A 19,589-nucleotide genomic window follows, 5' to 3' on the forward strand; every position below is an offset into this window, starting at 1 on the left:
GGAGGAAGGAAGGAGGGAAGGAAGGGGGGAAGGAAGGGGGGAAGGAAGGAAGGAGGGAAGGAGGGAAGGAAGGAGGGAGGGAAGCAGGGAAGGAAGGAAGGGAAGAAGGAGGGAAGGAAGGAGGGAAGGAAGGAGGGGAAGAAGGAAGGAAGGAGAAAAGGAAGGAAGGAAGAAAGGGAGGAAGGAGGGAAGGAAGGAAAATTAAATGCAAAAAATCAGAGCACTTTCTGTGTCTGGTTCTCTGTGATCAATTTGTAGTGGAGTCTAGTTGGGCGTGGGTCACACCGTAGCAGGTTAGGAGACCTGTGCCCTGTGGGTGATCACAGATCTGGGAGTGAGGACTGCTCTCTAAACTATTTGTGTTTGTCGGGGCCAGCACAAAGAGGTTCATGAGAAGATCCCATGGTGCTTTCTGCTTTTTCCCCACCGTTTTCATCCAGGTAAAATCAGATGCCACATGGGGAATGCAGGAGAAGGAGAATCATAAAAGGCCAAAGTGAGGGCCAGAAGACGCAGGGTAAGGGAGTCTACAGACCCACACATCTGCTCATTTATTATAAAGACATCCAGGCCGGGCATGGTGGCCAACACCTGTAGTCCCAGCATTTTGGGAGGCCGAGGCAGGCAGATCACGAGTTTAGGAGACAGAGACCATCCTGGCTAACACAGTGAAACCTCAACTCTACTAAGAATACAAAAGATTAGCCAGGCGTGGTGGCTAATTTTAGGGCTAATCAGTCCTAAAATTGGGGAGGCTGAGGCAGGAGAACCGGGGAGGCGGAGATTGCAGTGAGCCGAGATCATGCCACTGCACTCCAGCCTGGGAGACAGAGTGAGACTCCATCTTAAAAAATAAAAGAAAAAGAAAAAGACATCCACGACATTCCTCTGACATGCCAGGCCTTGTGCACGATCCCAGGATGCAGTGTGAGCCATGACAAAGCCCTCTGCTCCCCAGGACAGTCTTAAGTCTCACAGACAGACAAGCAGGTAGACATATCTAAGGTGGAAAATTATGAGTAACATTTCCCTCGGATGGCAAGGAGCTTTGTGGGCTAGTTCAGGGCACGGTTTCCAGGACCAGTTGGCTGGGAAGGCAGATCTCTCCCCAGTTGTCTCCCTCATCAGGGGATTCAGGGAAGGAGGCCAGTTGTGGCTCTGAGCCAAAAATGGAGTACCCGCTTTCTCAGAATCAGGCATCAGCCTGGCAAAACTTCCCCAGTGGTGACCAAAATTACTTCCCTGGAGGCGTGTCCTTTCTGCTTTTCTGTTTCAGGTGAGAAAGGGTCAGAAAAGGGAGAGAAGGCAGAGTCAGTCATGACACACAGCCTCAGCAGAGGCTGGTCTCCAGCATCAGGCACTGATGACATTCACTGAGCCACAGCCCATGCCCAGAAGGTTTCTGATGTTCACATAGACCATAGGCCTTCCCCAGAAGTAAGCACCAACAGGGGCTACAAGATCACTGACAAAGAAATATATCAGTACCATTCTAGCAAAATGGATTCTTAAAAGTACATGCTGTGACTGAGGCAGAGTAATTGCAAGAAGGCCATTGTAGGAATAACTTTTATTGCCTCTGTACTGCTCCCTCCCAAGATCACCCCACATGACTGTGAATGTTTTTGCAACTTCCTGTATAATTCTAGTTATTCTAATATAAGTATTTAATAGACTGCACAGGTCATTGGAAACCTTCAAATCCCAGTTAATTTGGATACTCCACTAAACATGATTACTGCCTGTGTGGCTTAGGCTTCCAGGGAGAAAATTAAATAACAGGAATGTCATTTGATATGGTTTGGCTGTGTCCCCACCCACATCTCATCTTGAATCGTAGCTCCTATAATTCCCACATGTCATGGGAGGACTTGGTGGGAGGAAATTGAATCATGGGGGTGGGTCTTTCCCATGCTGTTCTTGTGATAATAAATACATCTCATGAGATCTGATGGTTTTATAAATGGGAGTTCCCCTGCACAAGCCCTCTTGCCTCCCACCATGTAAAACGTGATTTTGGTCCCTCTTTGCCTTCTGCCATGATTGTGAGGCCTGCCCAGCCATGTGGAGCTATGAGTCCATTAAATCTCTTTCCTTTATAAATTACCTAGTCTCGAGTATGTTTTTATTAGCAGCATGAGAACAGACTAATACATTGTGTATCTGTAAATAATATCAAACCTGTGATAAGAACGCATTTGATTAGATGAAGAGAGAGCTCCTGGTGTTGGCTCAGTAAGCAGTGCTGCTGACGTGCAGCCTTGGGGGGCCCAGGGAGAGAATAGGCCTTTCTGCCTCTGGGTGTCCTACAGACCACAGCACCCACCCCATGCCCAGCTTGGACCCTGTAACTCCGGACCCTGCTTATCAATCCTGAGCACTTGCTAGGTTTTCTCTTCAGTTGCATGCACCACACAGTTAATTACTGAGACGCGGAGAAAATGCCCCCTTCCATGGAAATTATGGAAATGCTAGCAGATGTTAAGGATTAATGAGTATTAGATGCAGGTGTGAGATTAGATGCAGCTGAAAAGAACGTGGCATGGTGGCTGGCTGCTTGTTAACAGTCATTGTTAAAGCTGCCAAAACAAGAAACTCTTTTGCTCAGGTGATTTTTCTTAAAAAACATTTTTTTTCTTCTTTTTCACTAAGCATTCTCGTTTTCTTGCCCTTGTAGCTAATAATCCCGTTGATGAAGGACTTTGCCTCAGAGGATCAGTTTCATCACTGGTAGCTTCGCAGAGAGCTCACACAAGGCCTCATCCTTGTCAATCTAGAGTCCACGCTAATTGGCATCCCTGAGAACAGTCCCCACCAGCTTGAAGTAATTTACAACCTCATGTTTCCAATCAGTCATGTATAAGGGAAAGCTTGCAGGAGTGGTGGACACTTTTCAGGAAAGTCTTGTCCCTTTTTACAAAACACACTAGATATGAGAATCTCAGAACTTTATTGTGCGGTTTTTTTTTTTTTTTTTGGTGTTGTTGATATTCAAATCCCCCCCTAGTCAGCCATGGGGTGATGTCCGATTTCAATTACATGCAGGACTCTAAAGCTACAGGGTTGACGATGCCATGAGATTGCCACCCTCCCACCAGGGGTCCATCCACAGACAACAATGATGAAATGTGGAGCGTGGGGAGAGCCTGCTTTTGTACTTGGTGTGTTTGATTAATTAATGTGAGAAAGAAATCCATGTCATGTAGAAAGTGCTAGAACTGACAGAATGCACCTTTTTATAGAGAATTCGTTTTTCCTGGAAGGAGCTTATATTCAGAGTGGGGAAATAAGACTCTGTCAGGTAATGGATCCAAAATGGATTGCATCATCTTACTGTCATAGTAAGGATAGGGGGTCCTGGTGAGATTCAGTGCTCATTGCTGGTATCCCTGAAGGCACATCCAGGGGCTGGCTGTGACCATGAGCAGGTTAAGGGCCTCTCTTGGTATTTGCTCCAGTGGGAGTTGTTGGCTTCTGGGTCTTGGGTTCAATCGACCCAAATTCACAACAAAAGGGGGATTGATGAACTTGATGCTGGACATTTATGCTGAGAAACTTAACTGTGAAGATTGGGATTCTATTTATAACAGCGCTATAGAGACACTCGCCTTATAGTTGGTCCTTTCTGGGGAAAGAATGTGCATCTCTGTGTGGCACTTCTCAAAAGGGAGCACCTCTCTTCAGGGTGCTGAGGCTTCTCCTGGGAGGCTGTGAGCTGAAACTAGCATTCAGTTGCATCATGATGGGAAGGGCGAAGTGAGGAGAGTTTGAAGTGGGGGAGGGCAAATGTTAAATTCTGGAAAATATCCTTGACCATGAAGGCAGTTTTCCACAGCTGCAATTGAGCAAGCTGTTACTTCATCTCAGGAAAGCCAGAAGGAGACGTTCTGGAGGCAGACTCCAAAACCCCCTAACCGCCCACACTTCTCCCAGCCTACTGGGTGAGGCTGGGAGCTTTTCCCAAATCAGACTGAAATTTTAAAATGCAAATCCTGGTTGAGGTGACACACTGAAATTTATGCCCACTAAATAAAATCACACTGCTGGTCAAGTATAAATGACAAATAGCAGACTTACTTTGTAAACTTTCAGATAGGAAAGAGTGGAGGGAGGGAGCCTGGGGTAGCTCTGGGAGTTGGAACTCAGGGAGAGGGAACACCAAGAGGAGAAGCAGAAGAGAAACCTCACATTTGCTGTGATGATGGCCCTGAGGCAGAAATTTAAAAATAAATATGCGTTCATTCACTCCAAGAAAGTAACAGACAAGACAAGGCTTAAAAAGAAAAGAACAAGTTTTCCTCTGCCTAGCAAGCTCACTTGAAGGACAGTTATAACACTGTTAGAGAAGCCAAGGCCAAAGGAATGGGCTCCAGACATCCCCACCCCGCTTCCAGAGCAAGGTTGAAGGAAAAAGAAGAGAAAGACAAATTAGTTTACTGTTATTCCTTTCCCTGGCTTCTTAGGCATGATTATGTTTTACAAATGTCTGTATTTAGCCAGTTCTTATTTTTCTTTCGATGCAGCTACAAGGCCACCAGCTATGCAAGGTCACAAGTTACGTTATGCTATAGATTATGTGACCTGTCACTGTATGATTAACTGCTTTTGTTTGGCTCCTGTAAGTCCGCTTATAAAAACCCGGCTCTGTCTTTGTTCAAGGCTCAGCCTTTTGGATGTGAATCCACTGAGCTGGTGCGTACCTAAAATAAACAATCCTCCTGTTCGCCATATTGGTCTCTCCAGTCCTCAGTTTCCTGCAACAGCCCTATGAAGGCTTATTAGTTTACTATGTTTCAGGCACAGGCTGACTACTGAATTCCACTTAGTCCTTTCAACAATGCTATGAAGTTATTTATTCACTCCCATTTTATTGACAAGGAAGCTGAGCCTTCAGGAGGCTACACAGTGAAATTCCTCCAATCCCCAGGAAGCACCTTGCAGCATTTTGTCACATCAGCTACAGGCCTTTGCAGCACAGCTTCAACAGTTTCTACAGTTTTTTTCTAATCATTCATGTGCTTTGATACAGAGAAAGTTTCATCCCACAAGCATTATAATTGGGATTTTCATTTGAACTTAACACAGCTATGGAAGCCACTGCTAAGTGGCCCACAGAGAATTGCTGAGAATTAAATAACACAGAACGCAGTTCAGCCCAAGGAGCTTGGGAGGCTTCCTGGAAGGGGAAAGGTGTGAGCAGGACCTTGGCAGGTGGAGGTAGGATGAGGACGTCTGCATACAGGAATGGGGAAGAGCCGTGGATGACAGAGACTTTAGGAATGAAGACACTAAAGAAATTGGTGGCTACTTTGATAGGATCAGGGATGAAGAAAAGGAAGTGAAAAACGTTCCGGTAATCGTACACTAGGAAATGGTGATACCGTCTCCTTTTCCTGACTGGAATCAGATGTAGGCTCTAAATCCATCCTTTAATCATTAACACTCACCTCCCACTCTCCTTTTGTCCATTACTTGCTTTACTTTTCTCCTCAGCGTCATCATGAAATATATTTATTTGTTTTATTGCCTTTACCTCAACTAGATTGTAAGGTCCCAGGGCAGGGCTATTTGTCATTTTGGTTCATTGCTGTATCCTCAGAACCTGGAGCAAAACAGGACTAAGTGTTCTCTGTGTATGCATATATATGTATAGCATATATATGTATATACCATATGTATGTGTGTATATGTAGACAGAGCAGTTAGTCCTGTTTTATATTTCATATACCTTTTACTTTTTTTTTTGAGGCAAAGTTTCGCTGTTGTCACCCAGGCTGGAGTGCAGTGTCAGCTCGCTGCACTCTCTACCTCCCAGGTTCAAGCGATTCTCGAGCTTCAGCCTCCTGAGTAGCTGGGATTACAGGCACCCACCATCACAGCTGGCTACTTTTTGTATTTTTACTAGAGACAGGGTTTCACCATGTTGACCAAACTCCTGACTTCCAGTGATCTGCCCACCTTGGCCTCCCAAAGTACTGGGATTATAGGCATGAGCCATCATACCCGGCCTTTTAAATCATTAAATAAGGAAATTTCACATAAATGGTAACTAATTTATTCTGCTAATTGTCAATATAGCAGAAACTGTTCAAGTACCCACAATACCACTTTGTTTTTTACTTTCAATACAATATTCAATAAATTACATGAGATATTCAACACTTCAGTATAAAATAGGCTCTGTGTGAGATGATTTTGCCCAGCTGCAGGCTACTGTAAGTTTTCTGAGCACATTTAAGGTAGGCTAGCGAGGCTAAGCCCTGCTGCTTGGTAGCTTAGGTGTATTAAATGCATTCTGACTTACTATATTTTCAACTTAAAATGAGTTTACTGGGGGGGTTACCCCATTGTAAGCCAAGGAGCATCTGTATTTCCAAATCAACATTTGGAGTAAGTGAGGGGAAATGAAAAGATTTAGAACCTTTAGAAAAAGGAGAATGGAAAGGCCTGAGGAGTCTCTGCAGGTCTTGCTTGTCTGGGGCTGCCTGGGAAGAAGGGAGCCAGGTGATTGCACTCAAGGTCTGACACAGATGCCTGGGGTCAAGGACCCTGCGGAGTCAGCAGTGGAAAGTTGTGGGCTGTCACTGAAATGAGCAGCTGCTGCCATGTCGCTGAGTGGATGTGGGGTGCCAGAGAAATCAGTGTATCACTGAGCCCTGATAGAATGGTGGAAAATATATATTCCCAGCAATATGATTCTGACAGTTCCTAGAAGAATATAAATGGAGATCTTCAATAAGGAGAAAGTAAGGAGGCAGCATGCCTTCTCAAATCCTCCTGCACTGAATTAAAGCTACAGAGAAAAGCTTTCAGTGCAGATAAGCTCTGCATTTAGGCACAGGCTTAGGTGATTTGTTTTTGATCTCACATGTTTTCTGATAAATATATCTGGAATTATAAATTTCCTTCTGAGTACTGCATTTGTTTTATCACATACATATTATTGTGAAGTATTTTTCCCCTTTATTTTTATTTGTCATCTAATTGTACATATTTGTGGGATACAGAATATTTCGATGTATATACATTGTGTAATGATTAAATCAGGATAACTAGCATATCTATCCCTTCAAACATTTATTCTTTCCTTTTGTTGTGAAAGTTCAAACTCCTCTCTTCTAGCCTTTTAAAAATATACCATATTGGCTGGGCACAGTGGCTCACGCTTGTAATCCCAGCACTTTGGAAGGCTGAGGCAGGCAGATCACCTAAGGTCAGGAGTTTGAGACCAGCCTGGCCAATGTGGTGAAACCCCATCACTACTGAAAATATAGAAATTAGTCAGGCAAGGTGGTAGGAGCCTGTAATCTCAGCTATTCAGGAGGCTGAGGCAGGAGAATTGCTTGAACCTGGGAGGCAGAGGTTGCAGTGAGCCGAGATTGCACCATTGCACTCCAGCCTGGGTGACAAGAGCAAACTCCGACTCAAAAAAAAAAAAAAAAAAAAAAGAAAGAAAATGAAAAAGAAAAAATATACCATATTACACTGCTGGTGAGAACATAAGCTAGTACAACCACTATGGAAAACAGTGTGGTGATTCCTTAAAGAACTAAAAGTAGAACTACCATTTGATCCAGCAATCCCACTACTGGGTATCTACCCAAAGGGAAGGAAGTCATAATATGAAAAAGATAAATGCACATGCATGTTTGTAGCAGCACAGTTCACAATTCCAAAAATATGGAACCAGCCCAAATGCCCATCAGTCAACAAGTGGATAAAGAATTTGTGGTATATATATACACCATGGAATACTACTCAGCCATGAAAAGGAATGAAATAATGGCATTCACAGCAACCTGAATGGAACCGGGGACTATTATTCCAAGTGAAGTAACTCAGGAATGAAAAACCAAGCATTGTATGTTCTCACTCATAAGTGGGAGCTAAGCTATGAGGATGCAAAGGCATAAGAATGATACAGTGAACTTTGGGGACTTGAGGGAAAGGGTGCGGGGTGTGAGATAAAAGACTACAAATTGGGTACGGTGTATACTGCTTGGGTGATGGGTGCACCAAAATCTCAGAAATCACCACTAAAGAACTTATTCATATGGCCAATCACTGCCTGTTCCCCAAAAACCTATGGAAGTTAAAAAAAAAATACCATAAATTACATTTGACCGTATTTACCCTAAAGTTCTGACATGAAGTACTTTTTATTGATGTCCAGTTTTAATATTTTAAAATTATAATTTCTTAATCAGATAAGATGCATTTAGTGGCATGTGTTTTTGTTTCAAGACATATGGACTTTTAATTTTTTATTAGCTAACATTTTTGTTAATTTCTACTTTTATTAATAATTGTTAGTAATTTTCTACTTCTACCTCATTGTGATAAATAACACAGTTTATACAATGCTATTCCTTTTTCTAAAATTTATTGAGAATTACTATGCGATTTGTATCTGGTCAATTTTTACAAATATTATATGTATGCTTAAAAAATTATATTTTGTGATTCTACATTTATCTAATTTTAAACTTATTAGTCATGCTATTTAGATCTTCTATGTATGCAAACTTATTGCAGCTTGATCTATCCCTTTCTGAGATGAACATGTTAAATCTCATTGGACATAAATAAAGGGTATATTATGAGATACATATATATTCATGATTATTAAAACATTTTGATCTGTTTTTTCCTTTCCTTTCCTTTCAAGCCATATCAATATCTGAAGGTCACAGAACAAGGGAGTGGGAAAGTGAGGTTTGAACCCAAGCCTAGTGATGAAGAGTCCAGCACTTAACTTGTATTCTCTACTGTTTACATTTAAAAAACATTTTAAACCTCTGGATAAAATAATTGGGAACCAGTTGACAGAGTGACAATAACAGAAGGGAAGATATATGAGACACTTATAATCAGGTACTTAACTGATCAAACAAAGGATACTGGATTTCCTTCTTGCCTGCCTCAGTAAAGAAAGTTTTTTTCTTTAGTTTCTCAGTGTCCACAGGAAAAAGATTAAGAGATATAACAGAAGAGATTTTGGACTGTACATCCACTCACTGTTAATTCTGTTCATTCTGAAGAATCAAATTGGGAGGAAATTCTCAATTCATAACATCCTTTACTCTCTGAAGGGGATTAATATTTGTTTCCACTCTTCACAAGTATGCTAGAAAATACTATGTTTTCATAGTTACTGTAGTAAAAAATGCTATCGATTATTGGCACATATTGTAGGGCACTGAGCTGGCTAGTCCCAGGTGTATGCAGCATTGCAGACATACATCCCACAGGCTGTTTGGATTGGTGCAAGTAAGGTGTTGATATCAATAACACTTTGTTTTGTTGCATTCGGAGCAGACCAATGTGATTTTCTTCTCTTTCTTCTACTCACATCTGGCTAACAAATGCAGGAGAAGAGGTCCCATCATTGCCTAGAAGCCAAGAAACCAGAAACAATTCCAATTCAGAACAAGCAGCAGAAACCATGGAATGCTTAGCAAAGAGAATTATGCAAAACACAGAATCCAAACATTCGACTCACATGACAGCGGTCTCATCCGCAGGTGAGAAAATGCGGAAGTGGGACAGAGAACTGCTCGCAAACCCCAAGTGATGCCGCCAGCTCCCAAATTACCTTTTTGTTTTTTCTCTGGGAGCTCTTGACCTATTCTGAGGATTGGTTAAGGCATATATTGAGTTTCCTTTCTTCACTACCAATTATCCTCTCTACTAATTAATTCTTCCAGGAAATAATATATAAAGGAACACACACACAAAAAGGGTGAAATTTCAGTTAGCCACATGGTTGGCTGATTTTTAGGAGACTGGATGCTGGCTGAAAATACTGGCCAAAAAGAGACTTCTGCATTCAGGCCGGCTCCAGAGGATATTTCAATTATGTGCGTTCCATTGCCCTGCCCTGGCAGAGTTAACTGCAGATGTCAGGAAAAAGAGAATAGCCCCTATCGGCCGCCTAAGAGAACCCCTTTTTCCTATGAAGTTTCCTTTCTTCATACCACACAGCCCCAGCAATGGGAGCCATTCGTGGTGCCAACCGAGGGGGCCACAGTCGCTGACTGACCACAGATGTCTGCCTGGGAGTCAGCCCAACCCATAAACATCCTCCATCCTTCTGGCTTCAGTGTTTAGGAACACAGTGCTTTACGGCTCAATCTTTCATTCTCTGTAGTCATACCCATAGGATCTCATCCAATTTGTAGCCTTAAATGTATGCTGATAATGCCCCAAATTATATATGCAGCCTAGATGTCTCTTCTGGACTCCAGATTCTTCTACCCCATTGCCTTCTCAATGAGATACCCTAAAGGAATTTCAAATTTAAGATATTGAAACTCAGCTCAGGACGACCTCCTCTCCTCAATCCCTCTCCTGATCTGTTCTTCCTATGACCTTTCCTAGCCTTCCAGTTGCTTAGACCAAAACCTCACAGTTAACCTTAACTCTCTCCCCACTCACCTAAACTGTCACCAATTCCTGTTAGATTTGCCACTGAAGCAGATCCAGTATCCGACCATTACTTGTATCACTGCTATTACCATTTGGATGAAGCCAGCATCTACTCCCACCAAGATTACTACAATAGTCCCCTATCTCTCAGCTTCTCGGCTTCCACCCTTTCCCGTTGCCCTCCAGCCTATTTTCAACACAGCAGCCAAAGAACTCCTCTGAAAAATAGGGGCTGCACACCATGGTTCATGCCTGTAATCCCAGCGCTTCAGGAGGCTGAGGCAGGAGGATCACTCAAGCCCAGGAGTTTGAGACCAGCCTGGGTAACATAGCAAGACCCCATTTCCACGCACAAAAAATGAGAAAATCAGTGGGGCACATTGGCTGATGCCTATAGTCCCAGCTACTTGGGAGGCTGAGACAGGAGGATCACTTGAGCCTGGGAGATGGAAGCTGTAGTGAGCTGTGATTGCACCACTGCACTCCACCTTGTGTGATCACATAAGACTCTGCGTCTAAATAAGAAAGTCAGATCATGCTATGCCTTTGCTCAAAATCCTTCCATGTCTTCCCATCTGTATCAGTTTCCTTTTGCTGCTCTAACCAATGACCACAAGCGGTGGCTTAAAACAACAGAAATCTAGTCTCTTAATGTTCTACAGTGCACAAGTCCAAGAATTGGATTTTATGGAACTAAAATCGAGGTGCCAACAGTGCTCCATTCCTTCCGGAGCTTCAGGGTTGGGGGCAGAAATCCAGCTTCTGGAGGCTGCCTGCCTCGGCTCATGGCCCCTTCCACGAGTGACTCCAGCCTCTTGCTCCTGTCACCACGTCTTCTACTCCTATCTCTGACCCTCCTTCCTCCTTCTTATGAGGACCCTTGTGATTAAATTGGGCTCACCTGGGCAATCCAGGATAATCCCCCCATCTCAAGACTCCAGTGCCCATAATCGAAGTCTGTTTCCCTACATAAGTAACAAATTCTCATATTCTGATGATTAGGATGGCAGCAGCTATTGGGGTGTCCATTTCACAGAGTGAAAGCCTGAGTTCTGACAATGTCCTACTAGTTCCCATGTGAACCAGACCCCACTTCCTGTATAAGCTCATTGTTTACAACTCTCTCCCCTTCACTCACTCAGTTCCCGCTACACTGGCCTTGATCTTCCTCAACACAAGCCCACCTAGGACCTTTGCACTTACTGTTCTCTCTGTCAGGAGACCTCTCTCCTTCCTTTAAGCCTCTGCATAAAGGGCACCACTCTATGAGTGAGGGTTTCTCTGATTACCCCTTCCCCAGCCAGACACTCCCTTCCATGCTCAATTTTTTCCCAGAGCTCTTAATATCATGTGTCTGTCATTCATATTCTCTCTTTCTCTCTCTCTTTCTTTCTTCTGTCCTCTCCCACTAGAACATCATCAATAACGGGTGTTCTGTCTCTTGTCATAATCCTTAGCAAATACCAGGGGCTCAACAAACAGTTGTTGAATAAGTGAATCTTACTTTACTGGAAGAGCAATTTCCTTGGACTCAAAGATCTGCCCTAAAGTAGGAACTTAACCTGAATAAATAAATGAATGAATGGGTACATGAGAGACTCAACTTACATCTCATTTTTGATAGGTATACAGACTAATATGAAAGCAAGTGCTTTACTACTTAGAAATCAGACATAACGCTTTAAGTAGCTTATTCAAGGACATACAATAAAGGGAAAGTAATACAATCACATATTGAAACTCCAGCCAAGCCCCTGACTTTATTTTGCTGTGTTCCTGCATGTTCTCAGACCCAACAAATCAGAACTCATCTAGATTCTCTTGCTTGGCTGAAATACCAGTACCGAAAAGATTAGAAGTTAATAAACTCTGGATTTATTACAAAAGGAAATTTCACAGAAATCTCAAAAGCATTTATCTTGTATATTCATATACGTAAAAAATATACAGGGAGAGATCATCATCCATGCTTGAAAACACCCCCAGAAGCAAACCTGCAGCATAAGCTTCATGTGCATCATCAGTGCCTGGCACTGCCCATCAGCCAGCTCAGAGCAGCATCCAGATGGTCACCTCAGGTGTTGGGGACACAAAGAAACAAAAGACGTTCCCAGTGGGGGTCATGTTTGTTGAGGGGAAAGAGACATGGGGACAATGCAACTGACTTGGAATGGGACAGCAATTTGTCTTCCAGAGGCCATCTCAGCTGCATTTTGCAAAGTGTTATGCTAGCCTTGCTCACACACTGGCAAAGTCGATTCCAACTTACCACCCAGCAACTCCGCCTGCTGTTTCAGGAGGGTGTGCCAGGGTTGTGTTTTGTTCAAACTTGAAAACTGCATTTCTAGGAATCCTCTTACCAGCATATGGGTGGGAAAGAGGACCTCACCGTGATCAGGAAGCTGGACCCAGAGGAGGGACTGCCAGGTTCAAATCTCACCTCTGTGACTCACTAGCTGTGTCCCCGACAGACATGTCACCAACCAACCCTCTCTACACCTCAATGTCCTCACCTCTAAAAAGTCTGCTTATAATTCTTATGATAATTGTAGGCGATATTGCAGGAAAAACACTTATCATAGTGCCTTGCAATTCCAGGCCTTCATACATACTACCTATTATTATAACAGCTGTTACTACATTAGTATTATATATGTTAATGTTGACGTTTTAAAAAAATCACCATTCAAAAATAAATAGTACATTGTCTTCATCTTGAGTTTAGCTTGTGACTGACTTCTAAAGGTTTATCATTTACTTACAACTAAGTATTTGCCTATAATTGGGAAAAACTGCTATCAGGTAAATGTTAAGATTAAACTTTTCTACATTTGACTGGCAAAATCAAGTCATTTAAAGCCTTCCCCTCAATTCTACACCTGAATAAATATATACATGATTTGTTAATGGAAAGCTTAACAGAAAAGTTGAACAAAGATGATCTCATATAGTATTTAAACAAGATAAGCAAAATGAGTAAGATTTCAAAATATATACGTAGGCATGTGTAGGTTCAACTAGACATTTTTGTGGCAAATTACCGTCTGATTAAATAGTTGTTTAATCTAATATCCTACGTTGCCTCACTGCTTGAAAAATGAAATAAGATCAAATGACACCAAAATATACATTTATTTTTCTGTTTCTACTAACCACGCTAACCAAGGCACATGTCAGAGGCATTAAGTGAGCTTTACACCAAGTTATACAAAAATTCACCTCACACATGGGGATCCTGATTTAGTAGGCTGGGGAGGAAGCAAGTAACATCTGTGGTTATTAACCACTGTGCAAGATCTCTCTCTTTTTTTTTCCCCCTTTCAACAGAGTCTTGTTCTGTCACCCAGGCTGGAGTGCAGTGGCTCAATCATGGCACTGACCTCCCAGGCTTTGATGATCCTCTCACCTCAGCCTCCTGAGTAGCTGGGACTACAGGCATGCACCACAATGCCCAGCTAATTTTTTTGTACTTTGTAGAGATGGGGTTTTACCACGTTGCCCTGGCTTGTCTCAAACTCCTGGGCTCAAGCTATCCACCCGCTTTGGCCTCCCAAAGTGCTGGAATTACAAGTGTGAGCCACCATGTCCAGTCCAAGATCTCTCCTTTGAAAAGAAGTTTTTTGCCTTGAAATTGTTTGCAAAAAGCATTTCTTGATTCTGCAACCCTGCTCCCTAAACAAAACTTGACTGCTTGCAACTCAATAAAGAGAAATGTTGAGTTGCTCCTCAGCCCTTAAAAATCATTAAATAATCCTCTGGTCTTTTAACACTAACAAGAGAGTTAAGGGAAATGGGAAGAGAGGAGGCAGGACTTTCCAGCTGTTCCAGGAAATCACATGACTGCCTTCCCTTTATACTACTGATAAGGCTGCCAACAGAACTCTCAGTGCTGATGGGCGTGCTTTGTGTCTCAGTCTTCATGTGTAACCATTAGTGCCATCAGCCTGCTCATAACCTTCCTAACCTCCTGCCATCCAAGGTCCTTGCTTCTTTCATTCATTCAGTCAATGTTTGCTGAGCACATACTGCACCCCAGGGAACAAATGTGAAAATGTCCCTGCCCTCCTGGTACTTGCATTCTAATTTCTAACAAATGGCCTCTTGAAACCGCCAGACTTGTTTAAAGAACTGCTTCCTCAATGTGTTTCTTAAAAATGATGGTATTTTGGGGCAGAAAGCAAATAATTGCAGTTTGAGAAAACAATGTGGTTCAAAGGATTAAAGAAATTAGAGACTATCGAGGGTCTGCACAAGAAAAGATAAGGGAACTTGTGAACCTTTTGCAGTGGAATGAAGCAGTAACAGAATGACTGGCTTGGAAGTTATTTCTGGCAGGGGACATAAACCCAGTCTGGAAATAGGAACGACCTGGCAGAGGATTAGGATTCAGTGGCCAGAAGTAGGACCTGTTCCCAGCAAGAACAGATTTAACAATTCCTACTAGAAATGGGATCAGGAGAGAGGCAAATTCACAACCAGCAGAGGTATCAACATTTTCAAGTAGCCGTAACAACTACTTTAATTCTTTGGTAAAAGTTTTTCCAGTCAATAAAAAATTAAGGGGTTAAAAAGAGTGAAACTTAAATAAAGTTAATAACAACCAAGACCCAGAAAGTTTACCCGGCTAGTCAATGAGGAGCCACGGATAAGGCTCCTCACCTTGGTTAGTAAGGTTAACTTACCTTAGTTAATAAGGCTTAGTTAGTAAGGCTACTAACCCCATGCTTTTTCCACTGCATCACGCAGGGAGCTGAGCAGGGTCATCCTTCATCAGCAGTTTCTAAGACACAGGACACTACGGCTGCAGAACACAGCATCGGGGAAGGTCAAACCTGTAACAGCTGAACTCTGATCAACGACAAATGGTTCTCAAATGATCAGAACTGGGTGTCTAGGTGGGGAGTAGTTGCCAAGAAGAGGAGAGAGGTTGTTAAGAATTGCTACATTAGGATAATAGTTATTCATGAAACCAAGAAATAAGTTCACTCATCAGCAACCTTACCTAGTTCTGGGGGCAGAACAGCGAGGCAGTTCCCCTGAATGTGGAGCTCTTTAAGCTGGGTAAGCTCTCTGATTTCCTTAGGCAGTGAGATCAGGTCGTTATCCCTATTGTTGAGCTAAACAGAAGAAAACAAGGAGTTGTCAACACATTTTCACATTAAAAGGTGCTCCACAGAAACTCTCATCCTTCTCCATGTCCTCTCTCTTACTAAAGCTCAGTCCTTCCCATTTGTTTACAAGTGCCGGTGGATAATCAAGAAACACTACCAGGAGTAGTGGTTTATTCCTGCAAAACAAACCTTACTCCTGCTCAAATTGACTTGATTCTACCCCTACAAGACTGCAGCAGTGATTTGATTTTCTTAGAATTTAGATAACTTACTATCTGCAACTTTGTGAACTTCCCGATATCTTGCGGCAGGATTTCAAAATCATTATCACTTAGATAGAGTGCACACAGGGTGGCCGCAAATTAAACAGCAATGTATAAACATGTTGTCATGGAACCCAACCATTTGAGGTCTGATCAATACAAGGGAGTCAGCTTTGATTAATAACGCTGGCTTGGTGAAAAGCCTTTGACATACTTAGGGCTCCCAATGATAGCAAGCAGGTCAAACCAAGATTTAATGGCTTATCATGCATCTGATGTGTCCAGGAAAACATCTATATCCAAGAGGACTGATGCAATTAACAATGTGGGCACCAGCATTTTGGGGCGCAGAGTTTTAACACATTTTGAAAACAGATTGCTATTTTTCTCATAGATTACTTTTGATTCACATTTATTTCTCCATTTGCATCCAACGTAAAACAAAGAAAACTACTGTGCCACTTTTATGGATACCTAGGGCAAAAAGGTTCTTTCAAGTGAATACAACTATGTTAAAATAGATCTTTTCCTATGTAAATAGCACGGTGTTAAAAATTAATGAAAGGCTTTCTGGTGATGGAGGCTATAACCATAGCTCATCAGTTCCATAATCTGACTAATTATTACTGCTTGTTTCTACAGCCTTAAGGACAAAAGTAAATGAAGACAAAGGGGTTAAAATAATGGCATGAAGTTAACAGAGTAAATCCTAACTTAAGCAGAATATCACTAGTCAGAAATTTGTTCACAATTATTACACAATGATAATACGATTCCAAACTACTGAAGGCTAGAATTCTAAAGCATCTGTTTATCCTCAACCAAAAAAGCTGAGTATAATTAGGTGTATGTTTTGTTTATCAGTATCTATTTCTTAGAGATAAGAGTCTTGCTCTGTCATCCAGACTGGAGTGCAGTGGGTCACTGCAGCCTCAAATTCCTGGCCTCAAGCCATCTTCCTACCTTGGCCTCCCAATTAGCTAAGATTACAGGCACATGCTACTAATTTAATTTACATGGTTAATTTTTAAATTTTTATTTCTAGAGACAGGGTCTTTCTATGTTGCCTAGGCTGGTCTTACACTCCCAGCCTCAAGTGATCTTTGGAGCTCAGACTCCAGAACTGTACATTAATATAACATCATAAAAGCAGGTGCTCCACCACCCAAGAAAATATTTTACAGTTGGTTTCATGTGCTTGAGAAAGTCATAGAGGGATAATGTACATAAGGTAAAAAGTGAAATTTTAGAGACCAGCTCAGAAAATTCAGATTTTCTGAATGCCATATAAGTTGGCCAGTAATTTCTTAATGCCTGTGTACTGGATAAATAGGTCAATAAGAGTACTTTTAAAAGGCTGAAGATAAGAATCCTGGCTGGAAATTTTAAAATTCTGTTGGTTATTTATTAATAAATATTTTATAAATAATTGATTGGGACATCCTGGGCAAATATCACACAAAGAATTCATACCAACATGGGAGGATACCTTTTTTTGGCATGCTATTTAAAAAGAAAGTCAAGTCTCTTAGCTAAATGTGAGGCTTGATCTCATTTCGGTACATAATCTCTCTCAGAATGTTAATATGACACTACTAAGTCCACTTCAGCCCAATGGTGTCACATAACGACATATCAAATGCACATACTGCTGAGCTACAAAGAAATATTCAAAAGGAGTCTCTAAAGTAAAAAATATCTCTGTCCAATAATTTCTCTTGGAGTTTATTTAGGTCCTGGCAAATACATTTCACTCTTAGAATGCAAAGTATAGTGTTCAGGAAATTTATAAAACTGAAAGTTTCTTACTCAGGTAGAAGAAGTTTCCAGGAAGGCAATTTTCGTTCAAGTTGTTGTAAGTCAAGTCCAGAACCTCAAGAGCTGGCAGGGAGCTGAAGCCTCGTGGCAGTGTTCAGCCTGTTCATGCTGTTGCAGGGGGACAAAAATCTGTCAGGACACCAAAGACACATTTATACAGATTATCAAGGGCACCTCTGCTTCACAGGCTGAAAGCGTAAGAGAGTGCCATGATCCTAGAGTCACTTTATACTTTATTTTTATTTTTATTTTTTTTGAGATAGGGCCTTGCTCTGTTGCCCAGGCTGGAGTGCAGTGGCACGATCTCAGCTCACTGCAGCCTTCACCTCCCCGGGCTCAAGTGATCCTTTCACTTCAACTTCCCAAGTAGCTGGGACCATAGGCACACACCATCACACCCCACTAATGTTGATATTTTTTGCAGAGATGGGTTTTTGCCAGGTTGCCCAGGCTGGTCTCAAACTCCTGAGCTCGAGCCATTCTCCCACCTCGGCCTCCCAGAATGCTGGGATTATAGGCATGAGCCACCAAGTCCATCCTATTTTTTTTTTTTAATTAAAAAAGCAGTTATTTAAAATTTACATTGACAAGTGAAGATTGCACATACCTATGGTGTACAACATGATGCTTCTGATATACGTACAATCCATCGTGGAATGGCTTAAATCACAGTATTTAATATACACATTGCCTTGTATCATATGCTTGTCATTTTTTTTGTCTTTTGTGGTGAGAATAGTTAAAATTCACTCTCTTAGCAATTTTCAAGTATACCACATATTGTTATTGACTGCAGTCACCATGATGTACAATCCATCTCTTGAATGTACTTCTCCTGTCTAACTAAAATTTCATGTCCTTTGGTTAATATCTCTGCAATTCTTCTCTCCCTCCAGCCTCTGGTAACCATTTTATTCCCTGTTTCAATAAGGTTACTCTTTTACATTCCACATATAAATGAGAGGATGTGGTATGTTGTCCTATTTAGACTAATAATTTTAGTCAGAGAGCTTATATATTCCTGAAACATTCGAAAATTTCTTAGTTGTCGCGAAATTTAATCACTGGTTTACAGAAAAACTCAAACCATCAAAAAATATCTGTCCTTGTAAAGAAAAATTTCCTTATGAGTGTAGTGATAATATCTCAAACTATACACATTGAAGCTTTGTAGTTTTCAGACTTTTGCTTTATTTCATTTCATTTATTCCTTTTAGAAGGGAAAATCATGTGTGTTTTTTGTTTGTTTGTTTATTTTTGTTTTTTTGTTTTTTCCTACAACTGCTAACATTCAAAGTTATCTTCAGTTAGAATGGTGATGGCCAGGGGCTGGAGGGAGGGGTAATGGAGAGATGTTTTTTAATGGGTGTAGGATTCAGGTTTGCAAGATGAGAACATTCTAGAGGTTGGCTGAACAACGATGTGAATACGCTTAACACCATTGAACTGTATACTACAAAGACAGTACTTTTTTTGTTTGTTTGCTTTTTGTTTTTTGAGATGGATTCTCACTCTATTGCCCAGGCTGGAGTGCAGTGGTGAGATCTCCACTCACTGCAACCTCCGCCTCCCCAGTTCAAGCGATTCTCCCACCTCAGCCTCCTGAGTAGCTGGGACTACAGGCGCGTGCCACCAAGCCCAGCTAATTTTTGCATTTTTAGTAGAGAAAGGTTTCACCATGTTGGCCAGGATGGTCTTGATCTCTTGACCTCGTGATCGACCTGCCTTGGCCTCCCAAAGTACTGCGATTAGAGGAGTGAGCCACTGCATCCGGCCAGACAGTATATTTTGCGTGTATTTTATCATAACTTAAACATTTTTTAAATCATACAATTGACCCTTGAGCAGCATGGGTTTGAACTGAGTGGGTCCAATGACACATGGATATTTTTCTTCTGCCTCTGCTACTCCTGAGACAGCAAGATCAATCCTCCTCTTCCTTTTCAGCCCACTCAACATGAAGAAGAGG

General features: G+C 41.8%; 1 pseudogene; it reads right to left on the minus strand.

Annotated features, from left to right (window-relative positions):
* Window positions 1–8,889: 8,889 nt before the first annotated feature.
* LOC108541960 (ras suppressor protein 1-like) overlaps window positions 8,890–19,589 on the minus strand; it is a 167,504-nt pseudogene continuing 156,804 nt past the window's right edge.

This window comes from Rhinopithecus bieti, unplaced genomic scaffold, assembly GCF_001698545.2.
Source record: "Rhinopithecus bieti isolate Rb0 unplaced genomic scaffold, ASM169854v2 scaffold_20310, whole genome shotgun sequence".
Lineage (NCBI taxonomy): Eukaryota > Metazoa > Chordata > Mammalia > Primates > Cercopithecidae > Rhinopithecus > Rhinopithecus bieti.